The following is a 15056-nucleotide window of genomic DNA, read 5'->3' as shown; positions in this document are numbered from 1 at the left end:
TCTATAAAACAAAATTAAAATTTTTTTTAATAACACAAAATACATTTCATTTAATTAGATTTTTTATTAACACATACTTATCAGTTTTACTGTTTAGAGCACTTAGTCAATAACATCGGGATTTTAAAGTTAAACTGGAAGTTTTAATCTTAAAATAATCCCGTTTGTCAAATAAAATATTTTTCGGTGAATAAAATTACTAAACATAGTAAAACCTCTGTGTTCCATTTAATTCGGTATTTCAGAATCCACTGCAGCTAAATAATGACAGTCCGTGTAGCTAAACAATGTCAAACCCTATGAAAGAAATAATAATTAAAATAACGGGAAATTGTAATAGCTGTTCATCAATTAATACCGAAATGGACGTAGCTTTTTTGTATGCATACTATTAGCATATAATTGTAGTCCAGACAGCTTAATTAAATTTCTGTCTGGGACCTGAGTGCGGCAATACTCCCTAACTCAATTGTATATCATATGCATAATGGATTTTGCATTTACCCTTTGTAAAATATAACGGGAAAGCTGTCCGTGGACACGGGTTGTGAAATTCTATTTGGTTGAATGGTAACAGTATTAAAAACAAAAAAAAGTTAACGTTGAATTATGTCTTCTTTAAAATATGTTAATATGTTAGTATGTAAGTATTGTAAGTATTGTAAGTAAAATATGTAAGTATTTTAAGAAAATGGTTGTTTTGATTGATATTAAATAATTTCATTTAACTATTTGAAACCCCTAGTAATCAAATTGCAAAACGAAAAATTGCTTGAAAAATATATAAGTGTTTCATTCACCAATACACACCGATTAAAACGTCAAAAAACGAAACTGAACACAAAAATGTATAAATATTTTAACACATTTAAAAATGTTGTTTTAAGCCGCACTTTAACTAGAAAAAATACAAACTGAAGTTTAGTTTTGCGTTCAGAAATTACACATAAAGCAATTTTCATAAAGATCGTACATATAGTGTCGGACATATTTAAATGGTATACTAAAATAACTGTGTGCAAATTCATATCATCTTCTTTTTGTTACATAAAGCTCAAACATAACTATAACATAAATGACCGAGTTTATTTAACTATAATATGAATTATAATAGTTAAAGTTATATAATATGAAAAGTTTAACATACTGTCATGCTTAGCAATTTATTATTTTTAATATCGAGTGGTAAACTTTAGGATGCGTAAAAAACGATAAAAATTATTATTGTTAGGAGTTATACAGGTTGTTGTCCGTTTTTGATTATCTCAAAAATCGAACACTTAACCTCTTAAGTCCAAAAACAAAAAACTAAAAAAAAGAATTACAGGGTATTCTCGTAACCGGTGCAAAATCCTCATCGTAAAAGAGAGATTACAACATTTTCAGCCCCTTTTGACTTCTTAACCTCAAAAACTTAAAAAATGAAGTGACCCCTCTTTTAAGGTGAGCATTGTGCACCGGTTACGAAAACACACTTTAATTTTTTATACATTTATTATTTTCGGACGAAATACCATACAAATGGCGTTTAATTTTTGAACAAACTTATAAGTTAAAAATAATACTTTGAAACTTATGCAAATTAATCTGTAAATAAATTGACTTGGTCGAAATTTATTATAACCCCATTTTTTTCAATGTTTCATAAATAAAGCTCCTTAAGACCCTTCCACTTTGAATTCCCTTGATCTAGTTCAGACCTGCCCGGTGCTTGTGTATGATTTAACCTCGAACATTAGGAAGCCTTTAAGACCACCTTGGTCGTTCTTCTGCTCATTTTCCAGGCTAAAATAGTTATCCAAAATGGGTTAGGAAGGTGGTACGGAAGTAAATATGTGTTAGGACGTTAGGTACATTTTCAAAGAGGGTTTTTTTTATCTTTGAGCAGCCGACGTAATTGGCATGAACATCGGTGTAATATAATCCCAGACAAAAGGTCCCGATAAAATTATACAAGTACAGAAGAACTTTTTTAAAAAAAGTGGACTAAAGGCCCGACAGAGCCGACTGCAATCTATTCTACAAAGTACAAAAGAAAATTGATATCGTATTATAAAACCGTTACGTTATGTCATTATTTTTAGTTAGTTGATTTTATAATAGATGATTATTGGTTCTACCATTTACATATTTTTCAGTGAATCACTATGGTGTATTAACTATTTTGTTTTTAATTATAACATATTATTATGTTATTATTTTAAAATAAGGAAAATACATGATTACAAAAACACTATTCGAGATATTCACTGACCGCTTCCTTTGTGCGGTAGAAATGTTGGCGAATAAAATCAAACCATAACTCTCTCACGGGTATTTTAAATATTTCATTAATTTAATAAGCTAAAGCTGATACAGTAAAACGTGTAGTAATGACATATGTGATAAAGCAGACGAGATACAACCATGGAAATTTAGTAAATTCGTGTGAAAAGGGACCTTAGTCCAGGAATAAGGCCCCTTCTGGCATAAATCGGAAAATGGACAAGCCGTTTTCTAGATCAGGGAATGTCTGAATAAGGTCCTTTCTAGCATAAAACGTTGAATCTACCCCCTTACAGTAAAAATCCGCGGTTAAGTTGTTTTTGCCAGAAATGGCGTTAAAGACCCTTTTTGCATGAACCAAATCAATAATTACTGTGATAGATTTTTTGTTTAACAATCGAATTCATTCGATCATTCTTATCTTTTATATCGATTACTTATCACTCGATCATTGTTAAAATCATTCGTTTATTCCCATCACTAATTAGCATATTAATTTACTCGTGGATAAACAGAAATAAATCACTAGCCCACGGAGACACGGTCTGCGCTATCTCACTAGTATTATTATAGAACAAATCACATAATATTTGACTGATTATTTATGATTATAGCTACGGTTTCGCCCTGTTATTTTACTGAAAGCATGGTTAAATGTTAATGCATGTAATAAATTGAACCTTAATACCGTAGAATAAACGTACGCCTAATCGCTAACATAATATTAAATACTCATTGACACTATTTCTCATTGTACAAAATGCATATAATTTGAGTAATGCAACATAATTTATCCGAGTTTACCCGAATCGTTTATATTTTAACAATTATGGATATTTTTCTAGAATAGGATAAGTTAGAATCATATTATTATACCCCGACTTAGTAACCAAATTATTTTGTTGTGCAATTTACGTTGCTAGTTACTATTGTGTATTTAAAATAATTAATATTCTAATCATAATTGTATAAATAGTAACTATAATATCTATAATGTTATTTTTGAGTAGCCAGGTTTTTTGTACATACAACTTTGGACATTTTGATAACAATACAATTAGTATAATGCATATTATAGTGTTAAGTGAACGCCGTTTTCCTTCAAGTCTCAATATTATATAAGGCACAATAAAAATATAAACTATTATGAATACTACAATCCGTGTTGGATATTGATTTTGAGGGACTTACAGTCGATAGATTTTCAACACGTGTCAATTTTTAAAGAGTTTAAGTACCCAAGTTTATATTTACAAATGGTTGTGGATTCATTTGCATACAATTAACGTGTATATTTATGATAACGTCATTATTCTTATGTAGATACTTGTCAAATATGGAGTTTGATTTTCGTTTTACTAAGTTTTACTACTAAGAGACAGTCGTTTTAAAATAATTCAAAAACAATTGAAGCTATGTTGTAATTTATTTATTTTGTCTATTTATTTTTTGTTTTGTAATATGTATTTATTAGTACCTAAACCTTGAACCACTTTCGATCATAGACACACAACATGGCTACCTACCTAATAAAACGTTGTACCTATAGCCTAAGAAGAAATTAAATCAAAACAAACACTTTATCATGTTATTATGTAATATTTTTTGGTTTCAATGTTACCTGGAAACTATATAATTATATTAAACTTATTTTGTTTGTAATATTATATGATTTTATGTATCTTTTAATTTAATAAGTTAATGCGTTATGTAAGGCTACCCGTCATATTGTATAATATAAAAATCTCATGGTCAGTGTATAAAAAAATGGTCTTAATTGCACCTACTTTTGAATTTTATACCTAATTTGTTATTAATTATATGAACCTGTTTAAAATTTACTCATATAGAGCCTATAGGGATAGTTTTTATTGTCTTGATTTTAACTGCATGACATTTTTAAAATAAAAACATTTTTTTTTAGATTCTCTATGCTGTTAGTTGTTGTAGAAAAATATTTAAAAAAATTTTTTTTTTGGTACTAAAAATTAGGTCATAAAATTAGTTTCTTTTAACATCCGTTAACGTTCATGGGGTACATTAGGGTGATCCTTAGTCAAAGATAAGAATTTTTTTTTAAGTTTTTCAATCGGCTACCCCGCCATTTTGTTCATTACTGTGAAAAAAAATTATGTAGAATTTGGTTCTGCTAACTTCAATTCAAACGTGAAGACGTGCCTCAAAGGGATTGAAAATTGGCAAAAAGGGTAGTTTTATGAGTTTTTGAGTTTAAGTAAAAAACTATTGCGTTAAGCGTAAAATGTTCAATTACCTTTATGATCGATTATTAAATTTTCTATAAACAATTTTGTAGAAAAATTGTGTAGAAACATTTTTCTACACAATTTTTTCCAAAAATGCATTATTATCTAAGAAAAAAATAAAACAAAACTTTTTTCATTTATTTGGAAAATTATTTTTTTTGTGGTTATTTAAATATATTTGATATACGATTGGAAATCGAGTAGAACGTTTATCTGTTTTACAATATGGGGGAATCATACTTGATATTGTATTAATAAGTTTGACGTACTTACATTAAATGACAAATTCTAATTAAAGCAGAAAATACAAATGTTTAAATAGCGTGTCTAGTAAGATCAAGCGCTTATATTAAAAAAAAAAAAACACTTGCACCGACAATACAGAAGAACATAAAAAATAATTAAATTACTGAATATGGATAAATGATATTAGTATTAAGAGGCCGTCACACACCCGTTATTTTCTTCAAAAAACTCACCTTGCGCGGATTAATTTTACAAAGGCTATAATAAAAACTAAGAAACCACATTTTTACATAATATGGACAACAACATTGTCTGTGTTCTACCATCGCCCTTTTTTAAATATTTTAACCAGTTAATGAATAATTAATTAATAAAGAAAGCACTTTTTGACTTTTTTAAAAATGATATAGCGCTGGTTGTATTAGGTATATCGAAAAAATACGGATGATGGAACACAGATAATTTTGTCATAAATAATGTGTATGAATTCCTTTCCTTAACTATATATGAAGCCTGAGAAAAAATAATTCGCGCAAAGCAATTTTGAAGGGAAAAAATTATAATTTATCCTATAGAAATGACTGTAATAGTCTGACAAAAGAATGGCAATCAACAAAGTATCCTCAATACTGTATTAATAAGTATGCATTATAGTTCAAACTCTAAATTAAGATTTTTCGAAAAATTGCCTATACTTTACTCCTAAGAAACGGCTGGTGTGGCGTCCTCTTAACAACAAATCGATTGTCATTACGGAGCCATTCTGACAATTGTGTAAAACTAGGGGGTTAGCTATTAAAAAAATTAAAATACAAAAATGTATTGATATTAGGTGAGAGAATTATTTGGTTGCAACAGCAGCTGTCGACTGTTCGTTCGGATTCACTGCGCCTTTTTTCTTCACCAGTTCCCTCTTGCGTTTCCTGCTCTTCTTGCGATCCACCACCACAATGCCCGCTTTGACCATGGTGTAATCTTTTTGGTGTTTGTTGATTTTAGCCAAAATTCCCCACTTGACGTTGAGCCGAATCCATCTCTGGTGCTAAAATAGAAATAAAGAACGTCAACATTATTATCATAAACCTGTCGACATGTTTTTATAATCACAAAAGTAAAAACTAAAAAAATTTCCTATCAAGGTCTAAAAGATTAAGGTAAGTTTAAATGATAACAGCAAAAATAGTCATAACATTCACAATTATTGAGCTAGAGGGTGGACTTAACATTGTCTAGTTCCGCCAACAACATAAACATTGTAAATTTCAGGTGCTTACGTTTTATTTATTGCAGGAAAAATATTCCAGTAATAATGAAACCCAATTACCACCAAATTTCAATAAGGTTATCTAGTCAACCGAACAAACATACTGCGAAAAATTCAAATCTGCATAATCGCATATGAATAAACGAATACATATACACACACACACGCACATCCATGGACAGAATGCCAAGTTGTTCTATTTTCGATTAAAATACATAATATTATGGTATAAGATCTTACTCCCAACCCGTTAGTAGAAAAAATGTTTTTGAAAGAACGCAGCTTTCTCTCTGAGGCAGAAAAAACCATCACATATGATATGGTGCTATAGTAATAATATGGCATTGAACTTTTTATTATACGTAGCCTACATTTTAAAAATTGATTTTCAGATTAATATGTGCATATATTCTAGAGCTTACAAATAGCTTATTTGGCTCTAATAACAATGATGATATTAAAATGACTAAATTAACAGAAGAAATTACTCGTGGTGCATCGTAGTCGTGTGGTTCGCTGTCATTGGAAGCAACTGCCGACTTGCGGAACGCCAAGTTCATGGCAAACATGGCCGATGCTGCTTCTCTTTCTTTGTAATATTGATTTATTGATTTCTTCCTGTCTTCTTGATCGTATTGATCATCGGCTACGTGGTATGGTTTCTTGGCAAAACAATACATTGTTGACGTCGGCTTCCGGGCTGTAGAAATCCTTGCTGGTGTTCGGCATGTTGGTATCATAGAAATTACATTTGCTCGTACTCGGTACACAGTTGTCGTACCAACTACTACTGCTGCCATAGTCGTTGCTGGTGACCGACTTGTCTTATCGCAATCAACGTTACAACCGTTACGCTAGCGACTAACGCGGCTTTGCTGGCAGTCACGGAGAGGATAGGTTCAAGTACATCTTTGGCAGCTCGGAATGCTTGACTAGCCTACGGTCGCGCTTTATGTCGATGGCCGACGGCAGCGCCTGTAAACCGCACGGTTCCGGTTCCTTGAACTCGTAAATGTCTTCCGTAGTTTTGGTTGAGCCACGCCGGCTTCGCACCTCGGTCTTGAGTCATGGCGGTTAGGTTAGGAATTATCTGCAAAACAAAAACAATTAGATAAAAAGTTAATTTAATCGGTCTTCCGTGTAGCTAACCAATAAATACATAATATTTATATGCATTTCCCTAATGACATTCCTTTCTAAAGGAATGTATTTTTTTTTTTGTTAAGGCTAGTGTGAATATTATGCGTTTCAATTTGAATGGAATGTGAATGCAAACTTAAAAAAGTAGATTAAAAAATTAATCTAAAAAAATAACGTTTTTATGCGCCTTAAAAAGTATAAAATAACCCTCCGGGGGTCTTGATAACCAAATAGGGCAGGTGAACTAGAAAAACGTGGGGCGCATCTTTACTACTTCACACGTCTAAATATATAATAACATTCTCTTCTCAGTTGGAATTTTCAACCTCTTGTGGATTAATAATGCATTGTCATCGAATTGTGAGCTACCCTGAAAGTTTCAGCCGAATAGCTAATCAGGAAGTGCTCGAAATTTGAGTTGCAAGATTCCACCCGGACGACAAACAAGATTGTGACTTCATAAAAACGTTATAATAAAAATAAATGTTAGTAATAAAATAAATTTGCCTTAAATTAGCATTAATAAATTTACATTGACAGGGCGAAGCACAAGAGTAGACCATTTTTGATAGTTCTAAGTTTGTAGGGTTGGTAGAAAGTTGGCGGAGACGTTGTTTTACTCTCCAAGACATGACATTTTAGAATTAGTAGGCATCATGCATTGGCGGACTTTAGACTACCGCGATCAAACTTGCAATATGTTACGTATTTGAGATGAGTAAATTAATTTTGGAGAGGAACCGTAATGAAAAAGAAACCACCAGGCCTAAAAAGGGTTGTAGGGAACCCGGTAACCGTGAAGAGGGTATGGAAGGCGTTATTGAAGATCCCTGCCCGTTTTGCACGTCATCATACTTGTGTTGATGAAATGGTCTACAAACCATGACGACATGGCCCAAGTTATTTAAACAGTTTAGTAATTAATTGGAAAATGAGTAGATTTAATTTAAAATATAAAGTAAATATTTTACTGCAGCTTACTGCATTATTTTTAAACGATTTTCAATACCTTTTCCAAAAATGTTATCCAAAATTGTAATTAAAAAAGTTGAATATTGACCAATGGGCAACAGCGGACAATTCCTACCCCACATATGCGTTATACCGATAACAACTAAAATTATTTATTCAACACTTTTAGAAAAACGGTAAACATAGGTAAATTCATTGAAATTTTCAAATGCAAATGATAAAAAATATATGCAGGCAGACTAAATCTGACTTAAGTTAAGTCACAAACCCATATCTCTCATTTTTCATAAGAAAATAATTCTTTTAGCATATCCATAACTAGTACAGATAAACACAACAGATTTGAGGGACCACATACATATTTGGGAACAACTTGCAATACCAAGTATTACACGTTATTTTTAATTTTTGCATAAAATAATAAAAATGTTCAACTTACTTCACTTTTGTAAAGAATCATCACCGTCGACCATCGTTATTATGATCTGGTTCTGGTTCTGGTGGCTTAGATTTCAATGCGATGCGTGTTAAATCGATCCATTTGTCGTAACGAGTATTCCATCCTTTGTAATGGCCATAATATTTGAACATACCCTTCAATGTTGCATACATTAAGAACCTACAACAAAAATAATAATTACTTAATGAATCTGTTAAAACTTTCACGGGTTGATATATCACGTGTATGATTTTCAGATATATCCGTGTCAACGGTTGTTGACCGACGTTTCGGACTCTTTGCAGAGTCCATCTTCAGGGGTGTCATGACCGTTCCGCTGCCGTGACTGTACAGTGTCAACAACCATTGACACAGATATATCTGAAAATCATCCACGTAATAATTACTTAATTAAAATATTTAACTTCTTAACTATGATATTAACTTTTGAAATACCAATTAGTATCTAAATAAAAATAATATAAGAGGAACTCAATAATAATATTATATATATATTTTTTAAACTTTTAAGTTAATTAAAAAAATTGCAGTTTACTTAAGAAACTTGGTAGAAGAAGAATTGTGTTAATCAACAATAAATGTATGTGTATCCATTAAAAGAAATAACAACAACAATTAAAAAACAACTTACTTTAGTAAGTAGTAGTATGTGTATCACCATAGTAAACAACCAAATTATCTCCTAGATTAAATGTTAAGTGTAGGTCAGTCTAATATAAAGTATTTGCAAAAAAAAAAAAAAATGTTTGTTATATATTTTAAGTATAATAAATGTTGAATTAGTAGTGTTCATAACATATTAACCATCAACTCACATTAGAGAATCGTTCAATACAGGCTTATTATCATCTTTATCTTCATTTTTCTTCCTGGTAGATTTTTTCTTTTCAGGTCTTTTGACGGTCTTTTTGATTTTATTTGCTACCTCTACTGTTGATCCACATGGCACCATGTAAGAACTCATAGGGCTCATAGATACTTTTCTTGGTCTTGTCGGTAACTCATCTTTAAATTTGGAATGAGTTAACTAGAAAATCACACAATTTGCTAAAATTTGTTTATGGTAAAACAAATAGTAAACAGGAAATAGTTATTGCTATTTAAGAAGGGCAATGTCTCCTATTTCTATATATTTATTAAAAAAAAATTGATGATTATTATACATAAGATTAGGATAGAGTAATAAACTTGAAAAGTATAACCATATTTATTAGAGTGGAAAGATTGTTTGTACCTCATCCTTCCCTAATATTTTATAATATTCTTAATAATGTAAGTATGCCAAATTTAAACTTAACCTGATCCAATCAAATATTGTTGAATAATTTTTTATTGTAACCTAATAAGCTGTCCCGACCCGGCGTTGCCCGAGATTTAGTTCACCAGGGCTGAGTAAAATAATTCCCATTTTTTAATTGACTATCCATATTTTACACAATTAAATTAAATTCAAAATAAAAACTACTATTTGGAGAAGGCGTACCAAGTTTGTACTATTTATAGAATTGGCAACAGCTAAGAAGCTCCTAGTTTATGCTTATTTGTTAGGTACTGATTTAAACTGTTTTCTATCTGATTGTTATTATTAAAAAAACTGGATAAACATTTTTTTTATTTAGACATGTATAAAATGAATATCGGAATAATAATAATACATCTGATAAGAACACAACTAATACATGTCTAAGTGATGACCTATTATCACTTAGACATCAATAAAAATAAGAATGAAATGTATTCAATTAATTTGGCAAAACATCACGAATTATCATGTATACAACTATTAATTACATTTTTTGAATTATTCTATTATTTTTTTGTAAATTCCTGAATTTTTCATTAACCATGTACAATAAATTATCTATGGATAACCAAATTGTTCAGATTATTCATTATATTCAAACATAGACATTTTCAACAAGATTTCGAATTAAAGTCAACAAATCAATTAACTTCCTTTGTTTGCACACCCCTCCTAGTTAAAATAAAACCACCCTATTACTTATACAAGTTTATTGCTATTTGAGGTATTTCCATATCAATAAAATACCTAAAGTTAGTTAAAACATTTAGTCAGTTGAAATTACTGAACAATTACAGAACTGCTTGAGGTAGATGTGCCGGGTAAAGCTTAATCCACATCCCGAATGATACTGCGACTAAATCTGCTTTGAGATCTCACTCCTCTGGGATGACTTAGCATCAAGCATTCGAGTTTTCGGGAGAAATCTTCAAAACACCATTATTATTACGCACACCATTTAACCAATGTCTTCTTCTTCCATTTCTAAAATTTCTTCCTCTCCACTATCCCTGTAAAAAATCAATCAAAATAAGGTTGTTTACACTACATAAAACCTTTTTTTAAAATCATTGAATACAATACTTAACTTTTGAAGTATAAATAATAGCGACAATTATTTAAACAATTAAGACTATAAAACAGCTGAACTAAGTTTATTTAAATTATTTAGTTTACAGTTAAGTAATAAGTAAAAATAAATTGTACGAAGATAGTAATTAAAAAAATATAAAACAACAAATCAATGAACGGTTTTTTTATATTTGACTTAGATTTTTAACAAATTTTGTTAGAATAAGTGACAAAATACAAGCAGTAGAAACTGTTCTAGCAATGTTATAAAATCATTGAAAGTATAAAGTCAAATAGATTTATTTTACCCAACAGATTTTTTATGCTTTCAACTCCTACGTTCATAAATAATTGTGTTTTGTGTTGGGCTAGTAATATGTTTGGGATGAGTAAGGGGAAGTTGATCGAGAGTTGCACTAACAACGAAATGTTTTCCACTTTTTAAACACAACGCAGATCTTTTTAAACTTGTAATATCGCCATCGTCGAACACTGCGGACAAAATAAGCATTTAAAAAAAAAAATGAATATTGAATACATTTAAAAGTCTAAAATATCAAAAATAATAATTAATAAAATAATAAAACTCCTGGAAATTTATCGTACCAACAGTGTATTGTACTATGGTCCTGTAATTTTTTAATAATTCTTTCTTCTTATTACATTTTTCTTTGACATTTCCACCAATCTACAAAAAAAGAAACAAAAACAATAATATTTATTAATGACGGGTATTATGAACAGGTATTAACAAAATATATTATAACAATAGTAGGTATACATAAAAAAATGTTGAGCAATAAATAATGGGTAGGCGGTTATAACCATGACCAATTATAGTATATTTATAAAAGTGTTTTAACTGTCAGCCACAATTGAAACCTGTCCATTTGAATATTGAATCTATACAACAAATTTCTAACATGTTTTAATTTATTAAATGTCATGATTATTATTATGGCAATAATAATACAGTTATGAATAGGACTTATGCTTTCCTCCCACTAGGGCAACGCAACGCAACATGACTTCAACGCGATTAAAAAAAATAGTTGCTTAGCAAAAAAATCGTACAATCTGACTTTGTGAGTTCTGCACACTATAGGCAATGTTTCGGCAACTAGAATGGCTCAGTTGCAAACAAGTCATCCTCTGAAGATGATGATACCATTGCATTATACTGGTATTATCAAACCGCAAAAATAAAAGGAGATATTGGGTACATCCATACATACTGAATAATGTAAGCTGTTGTATTTTTGTTGCCGCTAATGAGTTAATGCAAGATGATGTCAAATTTCAATCTTTCTATCGTATGTCGAAAGAAAGTTGTAAATTGTTAAAACAAAGATTGACCGCCAATAAGTCTTGGTAAATGATCATACATCTTAATAAACATAGTAAACATCAATCCATAACCGTGTAAATAATAATAATTAAAAAAAGAAAATCAGGGGCAGGTGGTCTTGTGAGGAAGGTTAGTAATGCTAATGGTCATTATCATATTTTGATAATATTTTTTTGCCAACAACATAGAACCTAGAGACCGCCACTGAAAAACCACAACCATTTCTAAATATTGATATTATTGTACATTAATAAGCATTTTAAATCACCAAGAACCATAATATAAACAAATATTGTTTTCAAAAAAAATCAATTGAATTTAATGTTAGAAATCTCCAACAACAATACTAGGATATTATAAAATTACCGTTATATTATGGGTTTTCAATATTGTAAGTAGTTAAAGTTAGTTTAAATTAGTCCTATTATTGTCTTTTTGAACACTTATTTTAATGGGTTGACTTAAACTTTCTGCAAAATCTTTTTCTAGATCAAAGGTTATATAGGGATCTAAATTAGTTAACTTTCAACAATAAATACTAACCATGATGATTTTTGTGTTTGTTCTCGTCCACAAAATTATTACTAATTTACAGTCGCATCCGTTAAATCAAATTATAATGTATAATGAATGTGATTTTGATCTGTAAAAAAACAAAAATTCAAAGTTTATTTATGGTTATATTATAATAATGTTATTATTTATGATTGAATTTATGAAACTTCTATAAATTTCAAGTAATGTCAAATAGGTATCAAATTATCACATATTATATGCACATTATAATCATTCATAATATCATACAACTAATGCTCAAGTTGGTTTTGATAAAAAATGGTGGCTTCTTGGCATTTATAATACAGTTTGTACATATTTAATAATATGGTTTATAACTTCTAGGTAAACTTTAGTGTAACATACAATATAAATGTGTTAGACATATTATATAGTGTGCAGTTGTTTATCTGTAATTGGGTTAACTACTAACGTTAATAATTATGTCACCGAAACAAATATAATATTATAGTTGATGCAGTAGCTTGGACTAATCATAAATTTATAATCTAAAATACATACGCTTTAAATGTTAAGATTTTTATCAGTAAATTTTTAGACTCTTACAAAAAATAATTGTTTGCAATGCCTAATCGAATACTGTAAGAAAATATGTAAAAGAAATTAAACAGCTTTCTGGAAACAAATTTGAGAAATATTATAAAGATGGTTACAGTTGTCTGTTAAACGGCTGATAGACAATCGGTTATCAAGTGGACAAAAAGTTTTGTGTTGAAATGAAAAATAGCACTTGGCCAAGCACATAAACAACAATTAACACAATATTACAATCATTTTACGCACCACATAATGCCGATTCTTGTTTTCTAGTATTAGAAATCGACCGTCGAAGTCATCATAGACGTGGACGATGCATTTAGATCTAGTAATCAAAAAATTGAAATAACGCGATGGAATCTCGGAACGTTTATTATAGATAAATTACCTTGCCCGAAAATAATTACGTTTTACATGTTACCCGCGTTAAGTCGTATCTTAAAGAATATTAACCATTTTTTTTTTTACTTTATACACCAGCTAAAACCACTGGTAGTTATTGGCAGTTGGCCAAACGGCAAACGCCAAAAAACATAGCTAAAGTCTAAACAATAATCGGTAAACACTAAACAGTGGTGATTACTGCCGGATCGCTCTTCCATGAGAATTCGTTCTATAGGCCGTGCGGCTGATAAAAACACAAACAGCCAGTCATGGAAGAAACGATCACTGATGAGATAACGCGCTACCGCCAAAACGGCCGTGCCGCCTAACAATATTGACAATAATAATTAATTGGGCTTAAATCGACTTTACCACCCAAGACCCGAATTTCGATATTTTTTTTTCAATCGATTTGTTTTTTAATGCTGAAAACGATGGCACAAAAAAAAAATTGCGGAAACGCTTAGTTTTGAAGTTACAGCTACTTGAACATAGAAAATTATCACTGCGCGGGACGCCCCGCACCGTCCGCACCGTCCGCGGCGCCCGCACGGTCGCCGCCGTCATGCAGGAGGATCGCGTACACTTTTTCCCAATGACCAGTTTCTTATCAAGACTTAAAGAGTAAATTCAAAAGGTACTCGACATTTTGTTCAAATACTATTATACACATTACTATATTTTGACCAACCAATTAAATCATAAGACACCATACATAGTATACACATTATACTATGTAGTATATACATATTATATTTGTATGTATGCACATTGCATATATTATTTGCGAAAATTGAGTGTTGTCAATGTGAAATGTCTTATAATTACACTATAGCGTTTGGTTGCATTTGGCAAATATGTATGAAAACTATATTTTCGTATCTTAAAAAAAATTTAAAGGATATTATGATCTTCTAAATTTTTTTTTGAGTTTTGGTTTCATGGAAAACGCTAATTAAAGAATTGTACCAAATATGGAACATTGTGCATCAAAAATGTAAAGCATGAGCAGATATAAACAATAAATACAATTGTTTCATGTATGGAACATTGTGCAGTGAAGGGTTAAAGTCTCCCTTATTAATTTAATATATCGCCCGAGGAGCTAGAACGGGCGGTCACGCTGTTAAATAATCTAACCCTCAGCTGCAGGCTACAAGATGTTTTATTCTAAATTAAGGTCACTAAATAAAATACAAAATTATATTATAAATATATACACTCTG

The 15056-nt window shown here is 30.4% G+C and overlaps 1 long non-coding RNA gene across 13 annotated transcripts; it reads right to left on the bottom strand.

Moving 5' to 3' along the window:
* Positions 1-4678: 4678 nt before the first annotated feature.
* LOC126845104 (uncharacterized) lies at positions 4679-14000 on the bottom strand. 13 transcript variants are annotated; one of them, XR_007686694.1, is made up of 11 exons: positions 13693-14000; positions 12877-12976; positions 12060-12372; positions 11592-11673; positions 11294-11477; positions 10662-10924; positions 9427-9638; positions 9243-9321; positions 8591-8971; positions 6528-7129; positions 4679-5817 (listed from the first exon to the last, which is right to left on the bottom strand). It is a non-coding gene; the product is annotated as an uncharacterized LOC126845104 (long non-coding RNA). The 13 variants fall into 13 exon arrangements; XR_007686697.1 differs by having other exon boundaries at positions 12086-12372; XR_007686696.1 differs by lacking the exon at positions 12060-12372 and having other exon boundaries at positions 8591-8770; positions 8833-8971.
* Positions 14001-15056: the final 1056 nt, after the last annotated feature.

The sequence above is a fragment of the Adelges cooleyi genome, unplaced genomic scaffold, assembly GCF_023614345.1.
Source record: "Adelges cooleyi isolate 19-005CV unplaced genomic scaffold, UGA_ACOO_1.1 ACOO_flye_CR_arks_rails_tigmint_CR_PRNA_671, whole genome shotgun sequence".
NCBI lineage: Eukaryota > Metazoa > Arthropoda > Insecta > Hemiptera > Adelgidae > Adelges > Adelges cooleyi.
The sequence above is the reverse complement of the archived record's forward strand: the minus strand, read 5'-3'. Positions and strand labels throughout refer to the sequence as shown.